Consider the following 15032-nt stretch of genomic DNA (forward strand, 5'->3'; position numbering starts at 1 on the left):
TTGCAGAGAGGGAACTTTTCCTGGCAAGGAACATTGGCCTGAATCTTGTCTTGTCCGTGCGTGTCTGAGAACTTGCATTTTTGCCGTCTTCTCAGAAACAGAGCAGAATCCAACCTGGGATAAATCACATGGGGGCCAGGGGTCACAACAAGCAAATGCTCTGAGGTGCCACAGGTGCTTTTGTGAGTACTCTCTAGCCGCGGTTGTTTGCAGCTGGGTAGTGCAGGCTGTGGGCTAGCCCTCTCGCTGCCTTCTGCTCTGGCCACAGCTGTGACCAGCTGGGCCGGTGGCACAAGGCATGCGCTTGCTCTGCCGGCTGCTCTCTTAAGCTCTTCCTGCTTTCTGCAGGAATCTGGTATTTTCTTAGCTGTGAACACTCTTCTAGCCTGATTTATGCGTGGTTTTTTTGAACCGATCTTTTGATTTCCTTTCACAGTTAACCTGTTATTTGAGAACTGGTTGTTACAGGACTGCTTACATTCTGGGTGAAGAATAGCCACAAATTGTGTTGTACGTTTCTGTATGAATTATGTTTTGTTACTGTGGAAAAAAGCTGTTGTGCTCCATGACTGGTTTATAATTCATCTTGGATGGCCTGAGAGGGACTGAAGTTGGGCAAGGTGAATGATGGTCAGTGCTGATATTGAAAGTGAAGATGGAGTTACAGGCAAAGGTGGCTCTTGGTTATCTTTCTTGTCATGAAAAAGAGATAATATTAATCTTGCTAGACTGAGATGCTGAGCTGCTCTGTGATCTAGGAAGTCTCCACTAACTCCATCCATTTCCTCAGTTGTTTCTTGAAAACTTCATTTTAAGTCATGGTTTAATTTCTCTCTGAAGGGAGGAGACCCTTCTTACTTCCACCTTGCTGGCTATCTGGAGTGATAGAAATTGCATCAGAAGCTGGATGGGGGTTTTTGTAGATAAGTTTCTCTTCTGTGTGGCTCTGGCAATTCATCAGTCCTGTTCATGATAGAAGTTGCAGGTCATTGAGATATTTTAACTCCTGACCTAATACCATGTGACTGTTTCCTGCTCTTGCCCAGTTTGCTCAATTCTCTGTTTGGTCAGCAGCTGGGGAGCTGCTGGGAGCTTGGCTGGCGACGGGCTGGCCTTGGCTCCAGGTTGCACACAGAGCTGGCTTGTTGCTGGTATTAGCCTTGTCTGCCAACCGATGCGACTGGCGGGCTGAGCAGGAGGCTGCGAAGTTAAAATGCTGTCGGTGCTCTCAGCCCAGGGGCCGGGCTGGATGGCAAAGTCCGTCAGGTCATGCTTACGGGGGGACAAGGGTGACGGGGGTGCACGCCCTGCACTCGGGAAGGAAAGCAGGCTGAGCCTGTGCCGTGGGGGCTGCCTGCTGCAGAGCTGCACTGTCCTTGTACCTGTGTTGCCTTAGGTTTGCTGAAGTGTAATTGTAAACAGCCATTTCCTACTTTCTTCTTTGTACATCTTTCTTCTGTGTTCCTTTTAACCCTAATTTTTTCCTTCAAGTTGCCTGTTACTTATAACTCCTAATTCCAGTTTAATGACTTTTTGTGTGTCTGGGGATTGTACGTTATTTGCATCACAACAGAGCCCCGTGAGACACTTGGAGTAATGTCAACTCTGGATCTGGCGGTAGGCAGTTCAAAGCGCCAGGCATGAGTTTTATCAAGTTGATACCTTTGTGCTGCTAAGTTCGAAGACACTGATCCAGTTTGAACTAGGCAGGTGGCAGGTCAAGCAGCACATCTGAGAGTTGCCTGGCCAGCAAAGCTTGTTTTAATGAGAAATAATAGAAGAGTAACAAGTCTGTCACAAGGAGAAGTTTCAGGAGTTCAGTTTTGTGCCACCCGTAGTAAAAATAAGTTCATAAACATCAAGAGCATCTCAAGAGTTAGTCAGTGACTTCTTTTTGGCTTGTGTATTATGGCCTGTTCGTTCAAGGAGATTGTAAAATCAATTTCTGAAAGCCTGCTAATAAAACACATCAGTTAAAACAAGGATGGAGACTGGTAGAAACTACTTAGTTCTGTAGACTGTTTCTTTCAACACCTTGAATGAATAATGTTTTTTTAAGTAAGGGTTCATCATACCAGAACTATGTAGCAAGTTATGCTTCTAATCCGCTTCCCCCCAAGCTGCATTTCTTTTTAATTGCCAAGTGCTATATTTGCTAGTAGAAACACAGGAAAATATGAATATATCTGTCCTGAGAGAATATTTGAGGGAGGATGTTGAAAGCAGTCTGCTAGCATGTGGGGGTTTTTTTTAGGTTGCAAGTAAGTGTGTGTATGCTTCATTTTAAACAGGACAAAAGGAGATGGCTATTAAACCTCAGCTCTGCCTTCACTTTTCCCAGCTGCTCTCTCAGATCTTTAAGCTCACTTCTTACTTCTCTCGCTCAGCTCAGGCCCAAAGGTTGCAAAGGGGTCATTGCATTTGGAGATCTGTCAGTGTCTAAGTATCCTTTGGAGAGCAAAGCAAAGAAAAACCATCTCCTGTCACCCCCTCATTTGTAGTACATCCAACAAGTTCTGCTTCGGTGCTGTTGAAGTGTCCTGCAGCTCCTTTCCTGTTTGTGAGATTTGATGGATCCCTGTTCTGTCAGCTTGCATCAGATAGGTAGCAAGAGAAGGAATCGCTTCTCCAGAAGGAACTTCTCACATGCTGTGAATGCAAATGGGCCATTTGCTCCCCTCCCACCACCTAAATCTTTCCTCTCTGGCTGTGTGGGATTTAGTGCCAGCTCACACAACACGAGGGTGACAGCTGGTTGGCGTCCAAAGTCCTTTGTGTTGTTTCAACTTGAATCAGGAAATGATTTGTCAGAGGATCAAAGCACTCTTGGGTGAATTAACTTTTTTTGCCAAACTGCGGGTTTGATGCAGATGTAAATATTGTCTGATGTTTATAAGGACTACCAGTGCTCCTGATGTGGGAGTGATTTCTGGCTGTTGCCCAAATCATATTGGAGTTGGCATGACTAATTTCATAGAGCAGCCTGCATGGACTCTTAGAGATTGCATTTGGAAACAGGACCAGGTGTGCCAGTAGTTGCATGCAGATGGGCAGGAGAAGGTCTTTCAGCTGATCTCGTGATACAACTCTTACACCAGCAAACAAACTTCCAGTGTTGGCAGTGACTTGTCTCTTTGCCACCTCTCCTCTCTCCACTTCTGAAAGACAGTTGCATGTCAGTTGGCATTGCCCTGGCCTTTGGAGGCTTTCTGAGGCTATGAAGATGTGACTTCACCCCTGCACTGCTCTCGGGGCTTGTGCCAACAGCAGGACTGGGGAGCACTCATTGTACAATGCAAATATGCGGTAGGGTGCATAACTTGTGTGTGTGTGTGTTTGTAAATACTTTATTGGAAATACCACACTGTGGAAGAAGAGTAAGAGAAGGGGTGAGGTCCTGTGCTTGGGATTCCCTCTTTCCCTGGGAGGCAGGTGGGGTGTTGATATAGGGCAGGTGTGTGCATGCCTGTGCGGACGGGCAGCGCTGGTGGAAGAAGTGTGAGCTGCAGGCACAGATGGAGGTCGTCTTTGGTTAAAGGCTGTGTGCTGAAAGCAAATAAGGCTGAATGAGGTTGCTGGTGCCTGGGGGGAAGGGCGGGGGGTGTGGGTCAGTGGGGAAGGCAGTCAGGTACGGGCTGGATAACAGCTGCTGAAAGGTGATGTTACAGCAAAGCTTGCTGGGCGTGCTGCCTTTTGTCCATGCCAGGACATAGTTCTGCATGACTATTCAAGATGGCAGTCCCAGTATTTGTGAAGGACTGATGCCTTGCCTTCAATATGTAGGAAAAGGGTGATTTGTTTTCTTTAAAAAGTACATTTTATTTGGGTGAAATACACCCAAACCCGAAGTACCTTGCTTTCCCCTGGTCTTGGATTTGAAGCGCTATGTTGTCTGTGACCCTAAAGTAACCCCTCCCCATACATGCACACACCCCCTTTCTGGGCAGGAGGGCTAGGCCCTGCTCTCCAGAAGTGAATAGATGATAACACTGCATGGTGGTCCAGCTGTCTACCATCTGCTGGTATCTATCAGGTATCCACAGGCACCTGAGGAGGCAGAGCCTTCCCTTGACAGGACACCTCTCCTTGACTCGCAGCTTAGTCTCTTCGTGCATGGAAATCTGGGATGACAGCAAGACCACAGTCCTGCTCTGCTGCCTGCAGAGCCTTTGGGGATGTGAAAGGCTTGTGCTGCAGGACTGCGTAGTTGCAAGCAGGTGGGGTTTGTGCTCTGCAGTGGGGGGAAGAAGACTGTTGATACATGGTGAACTCTGGGCTATTGAGTTAGTATTTGTCTGGTACACCTGAGGGCAAAGTCGTAAGAAACAGATGGTGTCAGGATGCTTGACTGATAGGAGCAGAGTTGGACTGAGGCACACAGAAAAGACTTGAAGTGAGCTGTTAATCAGTAACAAACTGAGTTATCCTGCAACAGCTTACGATGCCAAGTAGAGATGCACACAGTATAAAAGGAAGGAATGTGCACAACTGTGTTTATTCCAAGTGGGGAAGGACTTGCCTTCACTTTTGCACTCAAAAAAAGGGCATTTTACTGCTCTTGAGGAGGAACAACAAGGTTAGTAGGAAATGTGTCGCTATGGATTTTCTTCTCTTCCAGTTCTTCAGATCTGATAGCATTGGTGTAAAATGCTCAGTAATCACCCAGAGGATAGCTGTGTAATTCCTGCTTAGCCAGTCTGGGTTCTGGCCACTGGCATTCCTGATCCAGCCTGTCTGCATCTGCAGGGTCCTCTGGCTGACCTCTTCCAGGTTACCTGTCCAAAGAAGGGCTTGAAGCCAGTCAGTTCATCAGAGAGGAGCTTGTACATGGGAACTGATTAACCTACAGTGGTGTATCCTACAGTCGAGAATTTCTGCTTTAAAAAGAAAAAAAAAAACAAAACAAACAGTATTCTCATTGCTTGCCCAGAGCAAAATCTGGTATGTTTAAGAAAGTATCTGGTCCTTGACATCTCCATTTTTTAGCTGCTGGCTTGGAATTGCACACCTGCGATTGAACTGCAGGTGTCTTCAGATTCAAATGAAGTAAAACATTCTTGCTTCTCAGATTTCAATGAATTTCGTGTGCTGTGGTGAGGCCAGAAACTATAATCTTTTTTTCAGGGGAAAATATGTGGCTGAGATTGCTGGGTGGATAGAAGGAAAAGCAGTTTCAGGATGGGGACACAGGAATGAAATATTGATGTGAGAAAACACAGCTGACTAAGCTGCACATCTGCTGTGCATTCAACATGCACTCTGTGTGCCCAGGAGGTGATAACACAGTAAAAAAAAGAAAAAAATTATTTCTCTTGCCTGTTTCTGTCCAGTTGGCCTGTTGCGCAGCAAGGCATTTCTGCCCTGTTGCAATTTATTCAGAGAGTTTATATCAGGGAAACTTCTTCACCTAAGAGATGATGCAAGGACTCTTCCTCATGTAAAATCATCTTTTTGAAAGCATCTGTGACTGTGGCATGCTGACCTGTCATCAAAATTGCTGTGCAACGTAAGTTGGTGCTCTGAAATTTAACCAGGCTTAAAATAACGTAGGCAAGAGCGATAGTGCTTTTCTTTTGTCTTTTCTCCTTGCTGATAGGGGAAATGTTACAAACTGATCTTGTGAGATGATTGTGTCTCTTTTAATGGCACTTTTCAGAACAAATCAAACCTCTCTCTTAAAATGCTGTCATGTGCCTGTTCCTAGATAAGCAGGTACTTTGCAGCTAGAAGCTTTGCAGTGCCTGGGTGAGGACATTAATTAGCAGCCTTCTTCCTAGCTGGTGTTCTCTTTCACTCTTCTCAGATTGCAAAGGGTAAGAATGAAGAGGAAAAACTCATCTGATGGTCTCTTTTCATGGCTTGATGCTGGCCACCCTGAGGCTATTTATGCCAAGCATGCTGAGTGGGGTTCAGTTTAAATTTTCACCGGTGGTTCTGGTGGAGCCCAGGGCCCTTGGCGAGCAGTTGCCGTTGCTTCCTTGCCTGTCCAGGTTGCTCCCTTCTCCTGGAGCACTCCTTGTCCGTCACTCTGCTGAGAGGTGCTGGGGGAGGAGGGCATGGCCATTTCAGTATGGAGGGCAAGAACCAGCATTGTCACTGCAGGCTGCAGGTTTGCTTGTGCTCATCAGGTTTCACCAAGAATTTACTGTGATGTGGCTCAAGGGGAAAAAAACCCAACACCTTTCCCCCAAACCCTTTCTCACTCTGCCTAGCACTTCACTGTCGGAGCAAGAAGTTGCCTTTCTCTTGGCTTCATTTTGTTCATTAACCCTTGCTCTAAGAAAGCAGTCGCTTATTTGTTACTGTTTTGATAGGGTATGGGTATTTGAGAATAAAACATGGAAGTAAATCTGTAAACTTTTTTCGAATTGCATAGCAAAAATGAAATTTCTGCAACTACCTTTAGGAGAACAACTTTTCACTTATGGTTGTGTAGAAGCTGTTTTGTGGCAGCCTTAGAGTGTATATATAGATCCCCCCATTCCTCCCAAAACTTGTTGGTCCTATTGTTACAGACGGCTTTTGTTGATAGTACAGATATATTAACATTGTAGCACAATACATACAACCTGCTACTCTTGACCCCTGAGGTTTTTGTGGAAGGTCCCAACAAGAGAGGCTGGAATTCCTGTGTTAATCACACTGAAGCAGAATATCTGTGCTGGTTTTCCCAAAAGATTAACAGAATGATACCACATTGCTTTGAAATGTGATCTCAGAGCATCTAGCTCATAGGGACAGTTTCTTTTGTGTTTAACATATGCACGGATTTTGTGAATTTTTAAACTATGTAATTATTACTCATTGGAATAAAATGTGAATGATAGTTTATCGCACTGGTTGTCTGCTACTGCTTTTGTTTCGCCAGAAGCTTTCAGCGCTCTCCTGTGGAGTATCAGTGGAGGACTTTGTTTGCCTGGTTTATGTGAAGGGAATGTTTTGAGGTAACTAAGCTGTACCTATTATGCAGTTGCTGAAATGTGCAGTAAGGTACAGGTTTGAAAAATAAATAAATACATAAAAAATTGCCCAGTGGTTAGGCTTGATAGATGCAATTCTTCAGGCATCTTTGCAGTCTAAGCTGAAGGTGCTAATGTTGCTGTTTTAGGACTTTGGGGAAAGCGTCCCAGAAACTGTGAGCCTTTCCCTCCTTAGAGCTTTGCTCACATAGCAAGTAGCTCTTTGGCTCCAATCCAGCTATGCTGTGAAATGTGATATCAAAGTATCTGCCGCACTGTGAGCAACTGATTTATTAATTATGGGCCCTGGCATGGTCAACACAGCTGGGACCTTTTGTAGATGCCTGTGTTTCATACAGTGTTTGTGTTTTTCTCTATGCTCTCAGTCTGCCATGGTGTGAGAGTACACCACGATGACTTGGCATTGTCTTGGGTTCCAGATGCTCAGAGCATTTCCAAACTGGACTGCACCACCAGGGGAAAGATGAACATACCTGATTCTCACTGCTCTTTCCCCCCAGAGCAGTCTAGTCTCCAACCCTTCTGGAAACAGTGTCTTACTATTAATGATACAAGGCACTTACTTTCTCTCAGAAGTTAAGCACTGATAAGGAGAATTGGGAAACTTGTTTATGCACCTGAATTTCCCCTCCTCCCTGTTCTCCCAAACCCTCGTGTATGTATAGACAAGCTGTAGATTACAACATTTTTTTGGATGGAAGCCCTCTATAATATTGGCTTCTTTCTGTCACTGCTGATAAAACAGTGTCATGAAGACAGTGTAATGAAGACAGTCTCTGCAGGGCAGAGGGAGAGGTGTTCACGTTTCTAGCGGGTACTCCAGATGTTTATGTAATGTGCCTAAGCTTGCAGTGGAATACAAAATATTTGTGAAAGGCCCCCAGGTCTATCCATGGATAAGCTATTTGTGTAGGTTTTCTGAACAAAGCAGGAGAAGGAGCTTAACTGACAAGCCCTAATTAGCTCTGTGCCTTAACAACTCTTTCCCAGAAGAATGACTTCGGGAAGGTTGTTATCAAACCACTTCTAAATTGGAATCTTAAAACTATAGTTCTCTTGTGTTTACTGGAAAAGCAAATACTGAAAAAGACTTGGGAAATTCTTCCTCTTTCATAGTGGCAATTAAGTGATTCCAACCAGGATTTGATGCAAACTCAGATCTTTGCTCTGTAGCAGTTTCTGTGCTGAAATGCACATCAATTTTCCTCCCTTTTCACCACAAACGAGCTGTATGGATGGATTGCTTCTGCTGAAGGTCCTTGGTCTGACGGAGGTACGTGGCTGTGCTGAGGAGCAGGCAGGCACGGCACAGGTGTGTAAGAGAAGTGTCACTGTGCAGGAATGGGTGGATGATTAGTGACAGGATGCGGCTGGTGCCCTGTCAGACATCCTCAGAAGTGGTGCATGAGCGGGTGCAGTGGGTGCGTGGGGTCAGAGGAGAACAAAGTGACACTACGTTGTCAGTGGTGGGGAAGAAAGCTGAAAACTCCTCCTGTAGCTCACTGTTGTCTTGGCTTTGAGCTGGCGGCACTGTTGTTGTGTCTTTGTAACGTATCCACAGCTTAAGTCCAAAGTAAATTTCTCCTGCCCTAAAGAGTTTTGTTCTCTCGGGGCCTCATGAAAAATCTTCTTAACTGATGGTTTGCACATAATCTAAGCCTGGAGTGTCAGTGTGACTTTTCCATTCATATTGGTTCGCGGATGAAAGAATGTGTGGCAAATACCCAGCGTAATTATGCATGTTTCTAATGTTTCAGCTTGTATAATACCGCCCACCTTCCCAGAGAGGTCAAGTTACTGTTTCAGGCATTGCAGTTCAATGATGTACGGTGTGCTAGAGAGAAACGGTGGACTAACAGCCCTGTAAGTTTAGTCTTTTTTTTACTTTTTCATGAAATAGTAAAATCTGATCTGGTTTGTGTCACTGAGTAGGTTTAGGTGTTACAATCTAATGGACTATTTAAAATATATCTAAATGGGAGAGTGTTTGTGGCTTGAAGTGGTGATTTGTTTTTGAATGGCAGTACTTAATGTCGAGGAAGTATTGGGGGGGGGGGGTGTACGTGCGTGTGAAATCCCTCAGTCGGTATCTCTTTTTGGTGAGCAAACTGCAAACTGCTGCAACAGCCCAGGTAGTCCCACACAAGTCAAAGTCTGGTAGGCAGGAGCCATGGCAGGACGACGATTAAGTTGGCGATTTTTCATCTGCAGTGACCCTGAGCACCCGCAAGCATGCTGAGCCTTCGCACTGACATGATAAAGCAGCATTGCAAAGCTTGTGCTGGCGTTTTCATCTGCTTTTCCACTGTGTCCTCTCCCTCCCCCCTACCCCCCCCCCCGTCTGCTGGCTGTGCTTGCAAAGGAGAGCCTGCGACTTTTCAGGCAGAATCGGTCGAGGTCACTTTGCTCTGTGACCTTCATGTTTTATGGACTCTGTGGGTAGAGGGGATTTTTGCAATTTTATATTACTCTTTTGGCTGTTTGAGGGAAACGTTGAAAATCACACAGTTCACATGTGTGTTTTCCCCCAGTCGAGTTTGAGAGATTAGGTTGTTAGATTACAACCTTAATGTCCATGAGTTTGAGCCTGAAAATGTAGTGTTTACTGTATATATATTCCACCACCCCCACCCCCCTGTATGGAGAGAGGGAGACAGAGTACTATTATTGTAATGACAGTCTCCCTACTTTTTGGCAGAACGGACAGGAGTATTGTTGTTTGTTTGTGCCTTCTTTTGTGGAGTTTCTAGTCAGTGCCATTGCTGAATATACTAGCCATAGCCATGATAACAATTTCAACAGAGAAGAACATCCTGACCAGCACCGTATGCCTCACACTTGTCCTCCCCTTGTTAGTCTTTCTTGCTTATTCTAGGACACCAGCTATTCTCCTGCTTTGTTTCTGAGGGACACAGACAAATGTCTTAGAGTGGTAGGGCTTGAAATGGAATTTGGGGAAGCAGTTCTCTGAAGACCTAGTGGTGGGACTCTGGAGAATAATCTGCCCTTTCCATTGGAGGCCATGTGCTTATTTGCTTAATTTTCCTTGTCACTGAATCCCTGGAAATGCTTGGTTTTTGTCTACCACCCCTCATCCAAAATGAATCACCATGTCTAGAACATGGTGCTCTTGAAGGTGTGAGGACACACAGTGGTTGTTCTGGATTAGTTTGCTTCACAGGAGTTAAACTCAGAATGACTTTATTTTTAACTTTTCTTGTTTAAATCATTGATTCAGACTATCTGATGAGACAACTGTCATATTTCTTTTTTTTCCTTTTGCACAAAGGAAACAGCATTGCCATGACAGTGGCCCTCAGTGGTATGTGACTATGTTTACACTTTGGAGTATCCTTCTCTTTGTAGCCTGCTGTAGCGAGGAGCATACCACCCTGCTGCACTGTGCAGCTTGGGTCATCAATTCATTGTGTTTTCAAAGCTTTAGGCTGAAAATATGACAGAGGCTTATTCTCATTTTGGTTCAGTACTGGAAATTTCTCAGAGTTATTACAGGATTGTGTGGTGGGTGTGAGGGTCATTCCCAAACAATGCTGGGTTTTGGCAACTGGTCTACCATAGCCCTTCCAAAAATCCCATCCCTTAGGAATATAAGCTCTGGAATATTACCAGGGCAATGGTGGTAAGATCCATCTGAAAAGCCCAAGGGCAGCTAGGCAACATGCATATGGAAAGCCCGAGCTGCAAAGCCAAGTGACCTGGTCCAAGGTTTGCTTTGGTGCCAGAGGAGGATGTGAGCCCTGTTGCCTCTTTTCCTGCCAACTTGAAGTCTCAGGACATGGCCTGTCCCAAACTAAGGGGAGCTTCAACCTCCAGGCCTAGATATGGAGACGAATATGTGAGGGATATGGATTCCCTAAGGTGCAGGTTCTTGGCATGGTTCTAGAGCAGATCAACTACCTATCTCATTGTTGTTAGCTATAACTGTGATACACCTATGAAGATATGTAGTGATGCATGACAGCTGGGGAATGTTTTCATTTTCTATGGGGATGGGGAAATAGCATAACAGAGCAGAACTTTTATGGCAGTTTGCTTTTTCACTGGAAATCTAGCAACTAAGAATTTTTTGGGTCTGCCAAGGTTACTGCTGTTTCTGAGCTGCTGTTTCTGGAGATAATGAGAATCAGCCACATATCTTTAACTTTTGAAGGTTAAGATCACTTAGTGAAGTGTATTCTCCCTTTTAAAAGCTGGTAGGCCCCTTTCTCGCCCGTCTTCTGCTTGCCCAGCTCAGATGGGACCAGAGGAGTAAGCAGGTGGCTCTCATCAGGAGCTGCCTGTGTCCCTGTGCCTGTGTCCCACAGGCAGGTGAGAGGCCGTCTGACCTAGGAACCAGGCAAGCAAGATAGTGTTTTATGGTCCCTTACAGCTTCATTCTCCACCTTCCCAGTTCCTTTCCATTGCAAGACAAAAGAATGACCTTCACGCCCTTTCCTAATCTCTGCTCTCCTTAAGGAAGCAAGCACAGATTTATCATGCATGTTGTTGCTTGTCAGAGGTGTTTCATGATGTGGTAATGTGAACAAGCAAAGGATATAACTGGATAAGGAATGTAGTACAGGATATAACTAGTGTATTGGGGAAAGTTAAATGAAGATGATCTGTAGCTGAGGGTCTTCCCAGTTTTCCTTCTTTCTTGAACCACTTTTAGGTAACTTCACACCAGTGCTTCAGTTGTGACACCCCTTTCTCCCTCCATTCCTTGCCTAACATAAAATATCTTAACTAAAGGTAAAGATCTCCTTGTAAAACCCATCCTGCTTTAGAGCCATAGGAAATATATTATGTTTTTAAATCTGGGCTGAGTTTTGGTAGCTTAGTCTTGCAGACAGAGAACAAAGAATTAGATCTGTCTGCAGAAGGGGCCATGTGGCAAAGGGAAAAAAATCCTCACAAACAAAACTTGGGTGTGCTAGTGACTTTACCTCCTCCTACTCTCTGGACATGAGTCCCAATATATGGGTGCTGAAGTCCATGAGCAGTGATTTCCCTGCAGATGGGGAAAAGAAACACTGTGAAAGCTCTAGCACTGTCAGTAAAGCTTCATCTATGGCAGCAGCCTCAGTTGTTAGAGTGGATATTTGTACTGTTTCTTTTCAGAAGTTTGCCCATTTCTGGTTAAAGCTCAGATTGCTGTCTGCCAGCTGGAGATCTCCATTGCAGTGGTGGTTGTGTCATGGCACTGTTTGTCCTACCAAGCAAAGATCTCCATTCAGAAAGCCCATGGTGAACTCCGCAGTTTTTATAGGGAAGGTACTGGAGGGAGGGAGTGTGACATGTATCTGGCCTCTGAGGAGGGTATAGTGAATGATGAGTCAATCTCACCTGACTTGACAGCTAAAGGTGTTAAGATTCAGCACATCTGTTTGTATGGCTTGCTGGGTTTTACTGTTTTGTCACAATCTTGACCAGTTTTTGTTGGTTGGAGACTGAAGTGTTTACCTAGATTGCCACTTTTACTGCACGCAATTTGCACTCAGCCTTTGGGACAAAAAAAAAAGAAGTTTTGAAGGACACAGCCTTTTATTAGTCAGTCTCAAACTTACATGTGCACCAGATGGCTGTGAAAAAGTCTTACTGTTTTGAAAGGGATTGGGCAGCAAATGTGTCTTTTATGACACCTTTCCATTTTTCATGAGCTGATGTGCTTTGGGTCTAAGTGTGAGAACTGCTACTTTAACACCTACTTACCAAATACAGTTTAATTTCTCATAAATTAATGCTTTTTACAGTGGTGTAGGATTTGTATTCATCTCAGCTGGACCTGGCAGACTTACTTGAGTACTTGTCCACTCTGAGAGCATGAAAGGCTCAAGGAGGGTGTTGATGCTGCTATTCAATGTGGTCTCCCTGTCTCAGTGCAGCAGACTTTATACTAGACTAACAGTTGTCCCTGTGCTTTTGCCACAAGAAGCAGCTTACTTGTTGAAACCAGTCATCAGTTTCTGACTGCTATAGTGCAAACTCTGGACCAAGGTGAAGCTGCCCTTTCTCGTGCTGTGGCCTCTGCCTGTGCAAATGGACTGAAATGTGAGAAGCCAGCCCTGCCTGCCACGTTCTAGCTGAGCTGGTGTATCCCATTTACTAGCAATGCGAGTCCCCTCGCTACAGTAACTCATGCATAAATTTATGGGGCTGTGCTTTGCAGAAGATCTGGGTTTCTTGAGAGAGGCCATACGAACAGAATTGTCTTGGAAATGCCTCATTTGTAGATGTGGACTAGTGGGGAGGAGAAAGAGAGGATGGGACAGGAGCTGTTCAGACTCTGAAATTGCCTGTTTTGCTTGGCAATGAAACACTTTTCCCTGACTTTGGCTTGTTTGTGCCATAGTGAATGACCCTTCTGCCTCTTTCCATCCTGTGTTGTTGAGCAGGCTACGAGGCTACATTCTGCTGCAGGTTGTATTGTATGGCAGATGTTCCCCTTCCCTCTTGCTCTCTGGCAGCTCAAAACCCAGTTCCTATTGGGACAAGCACTTCAAGCTACTGCTGAGTATGTTATTCTTTATGGCATGTGCTTTAACAAGTCACAAGAAGTTCAGAGTCCATTTGCAGTACATGAAGAGCTGGTCTCTGTACCAAGAGGTGGCATCAGGTACAGCAGATAAGGTGTTCTGGTTTTAGCCCAGGACTTACCACCAGAAGGTTGGAAGGACAGTTGCTTTGGCAACAATTTAACTTTTTTTAATGTGCTAACAACCACACCCTTATGTGCTATTTAGACCCTACTAACTCACATTTACACTAGGTCTACAGGGTCTCTTGCTCTGTTTTGAGACTAGCTGAGAAATTAAAACATTGTGGGATGAATTGCTGCAGGTGATTGGCAGACAATCATCGTTATCATTACACTGAGATGCTATCCTGCACCTTCTGCTGGGGCTGAGGAGGCTGTCTGTAGAGACACCCTCTCCTCCTAGCAGCCTAGGATCCTCAGTAATACTGATCGGTTATTTTACTGTTTGTTAAGAATTAGTGCAACGTACAGCTCGGTATTGTCTGCTGTAGGTCACAGGCTTAAATAAAAAAGAGCAGTATGACAACTTCTGAGAGGAAGCACCCCTCCATGGTGGGGGGTTCATTTTTGGTGTAAGACTTTTTTCATGTGAAAGAGACCGCTTGGGGGGTGGGGGGGTGTGATTGAATGGCGGGATACTTCAATACATCAGCATGGGGAGATTCCCCAGGCAGCAGAGTAGTCATGTTACAGTGGCGGCCTGCCCAGATTAATTAGTGTCTCTGCAGGGTTAATTAGCATGGTGCTTTGTGCCATGCAGACATAGCCTTAGTTATTTCCTTTAGCAATTATGAGAACTTATGGTAGTGACGTGTACCAAGACTGAATGTTGCTTTTGAATAGTTAAAGGCTTTCTGTCCAAAAAATCTAGAACATATCCACTAGGAAATAGTGTCTTTACCACTGGAAGTGTTACCTTCAAATTCAAATTTATTTTAAAATAATTTCTACTTCCCAGCAAGAATGTAACTACCCTTCTGATGCTATGCAATGCATCTTTAACTGACTTTGAAGTGTTTGACACAACATCTGAGGCATATCTCAATAAGTTATCCAGGCACGTCATTGCATTTGAGGGGCCTGGTGTTTTTTCAGACCAGCATAAATTCCTCTTTAGATAAGTGAATCTGTCTGCTGTCTGCTGGAGGGAGGTGCATGTGTTGGAGGAGTGTGTGGGAGGAGGTGTTGAACAATATTAAAATGGAAAAGGGGACAAAATGGAATATGTGTGTTACCTGCCTGTGGAGAACTTGTCAAGCTAGAGTATTCTGTGAAGTACATAGACTTTCTGTGAAGTACATAGACTTTCTGTGAAAAATTGGTAAAACCATGTCTTTGGGAATTTAAGAAATACCTGTTGCATAGCAAGCTTTGTTTAAATGTAAAATGTTTTCAAGGTTAAAGCTTCCTGTAAAAATGACAGCTTTATCAGCAAATGTGTTCCCTTTGTATATGCTACACCTCTGCTTAACTGTTTTACTATGTTTGTTTTCATTTCTGCTTTTCTTTGCTTC

General features: G+C 44.6%; 1 protein-coding gene across 1 annotated transcript in view; it reads left to right on the forward strand.

The window, feature by feature from the left end:
- Window positions 1-8736: 8736 nt before the first annotated feature.
- The window catches only part of KANK1 (KN motif and ankyrin repeat domains 1), a 105367-nt gene continuing 99071 nt past the window's right edge, over window positions 8737-15032 (forward strand). Inside the window, exon 1 of the mRNA XM_069777041.1 lies at window positions 8737-8843. The gene's annotated coding sequence lies outside the window, so the exon portion shown is untranslated. The remainder of the gene's footprint in view (window positions 8844-15032) is intronic.

Source organism: Haliaeetus albicilla, chromosome Z, assembly GCF_947461875.1.
Source record: "Haliaeetus albicilla chromosome Z, bHalAlb1.1, whole genome shotgun sequence".
Classification (NCBI taxonomy): Eukaryota; Metazoa; Chordata; class Aves; order Accipitriformes; family Accipitridae; genus Haliaeetus; species Haliaeetus albicilla.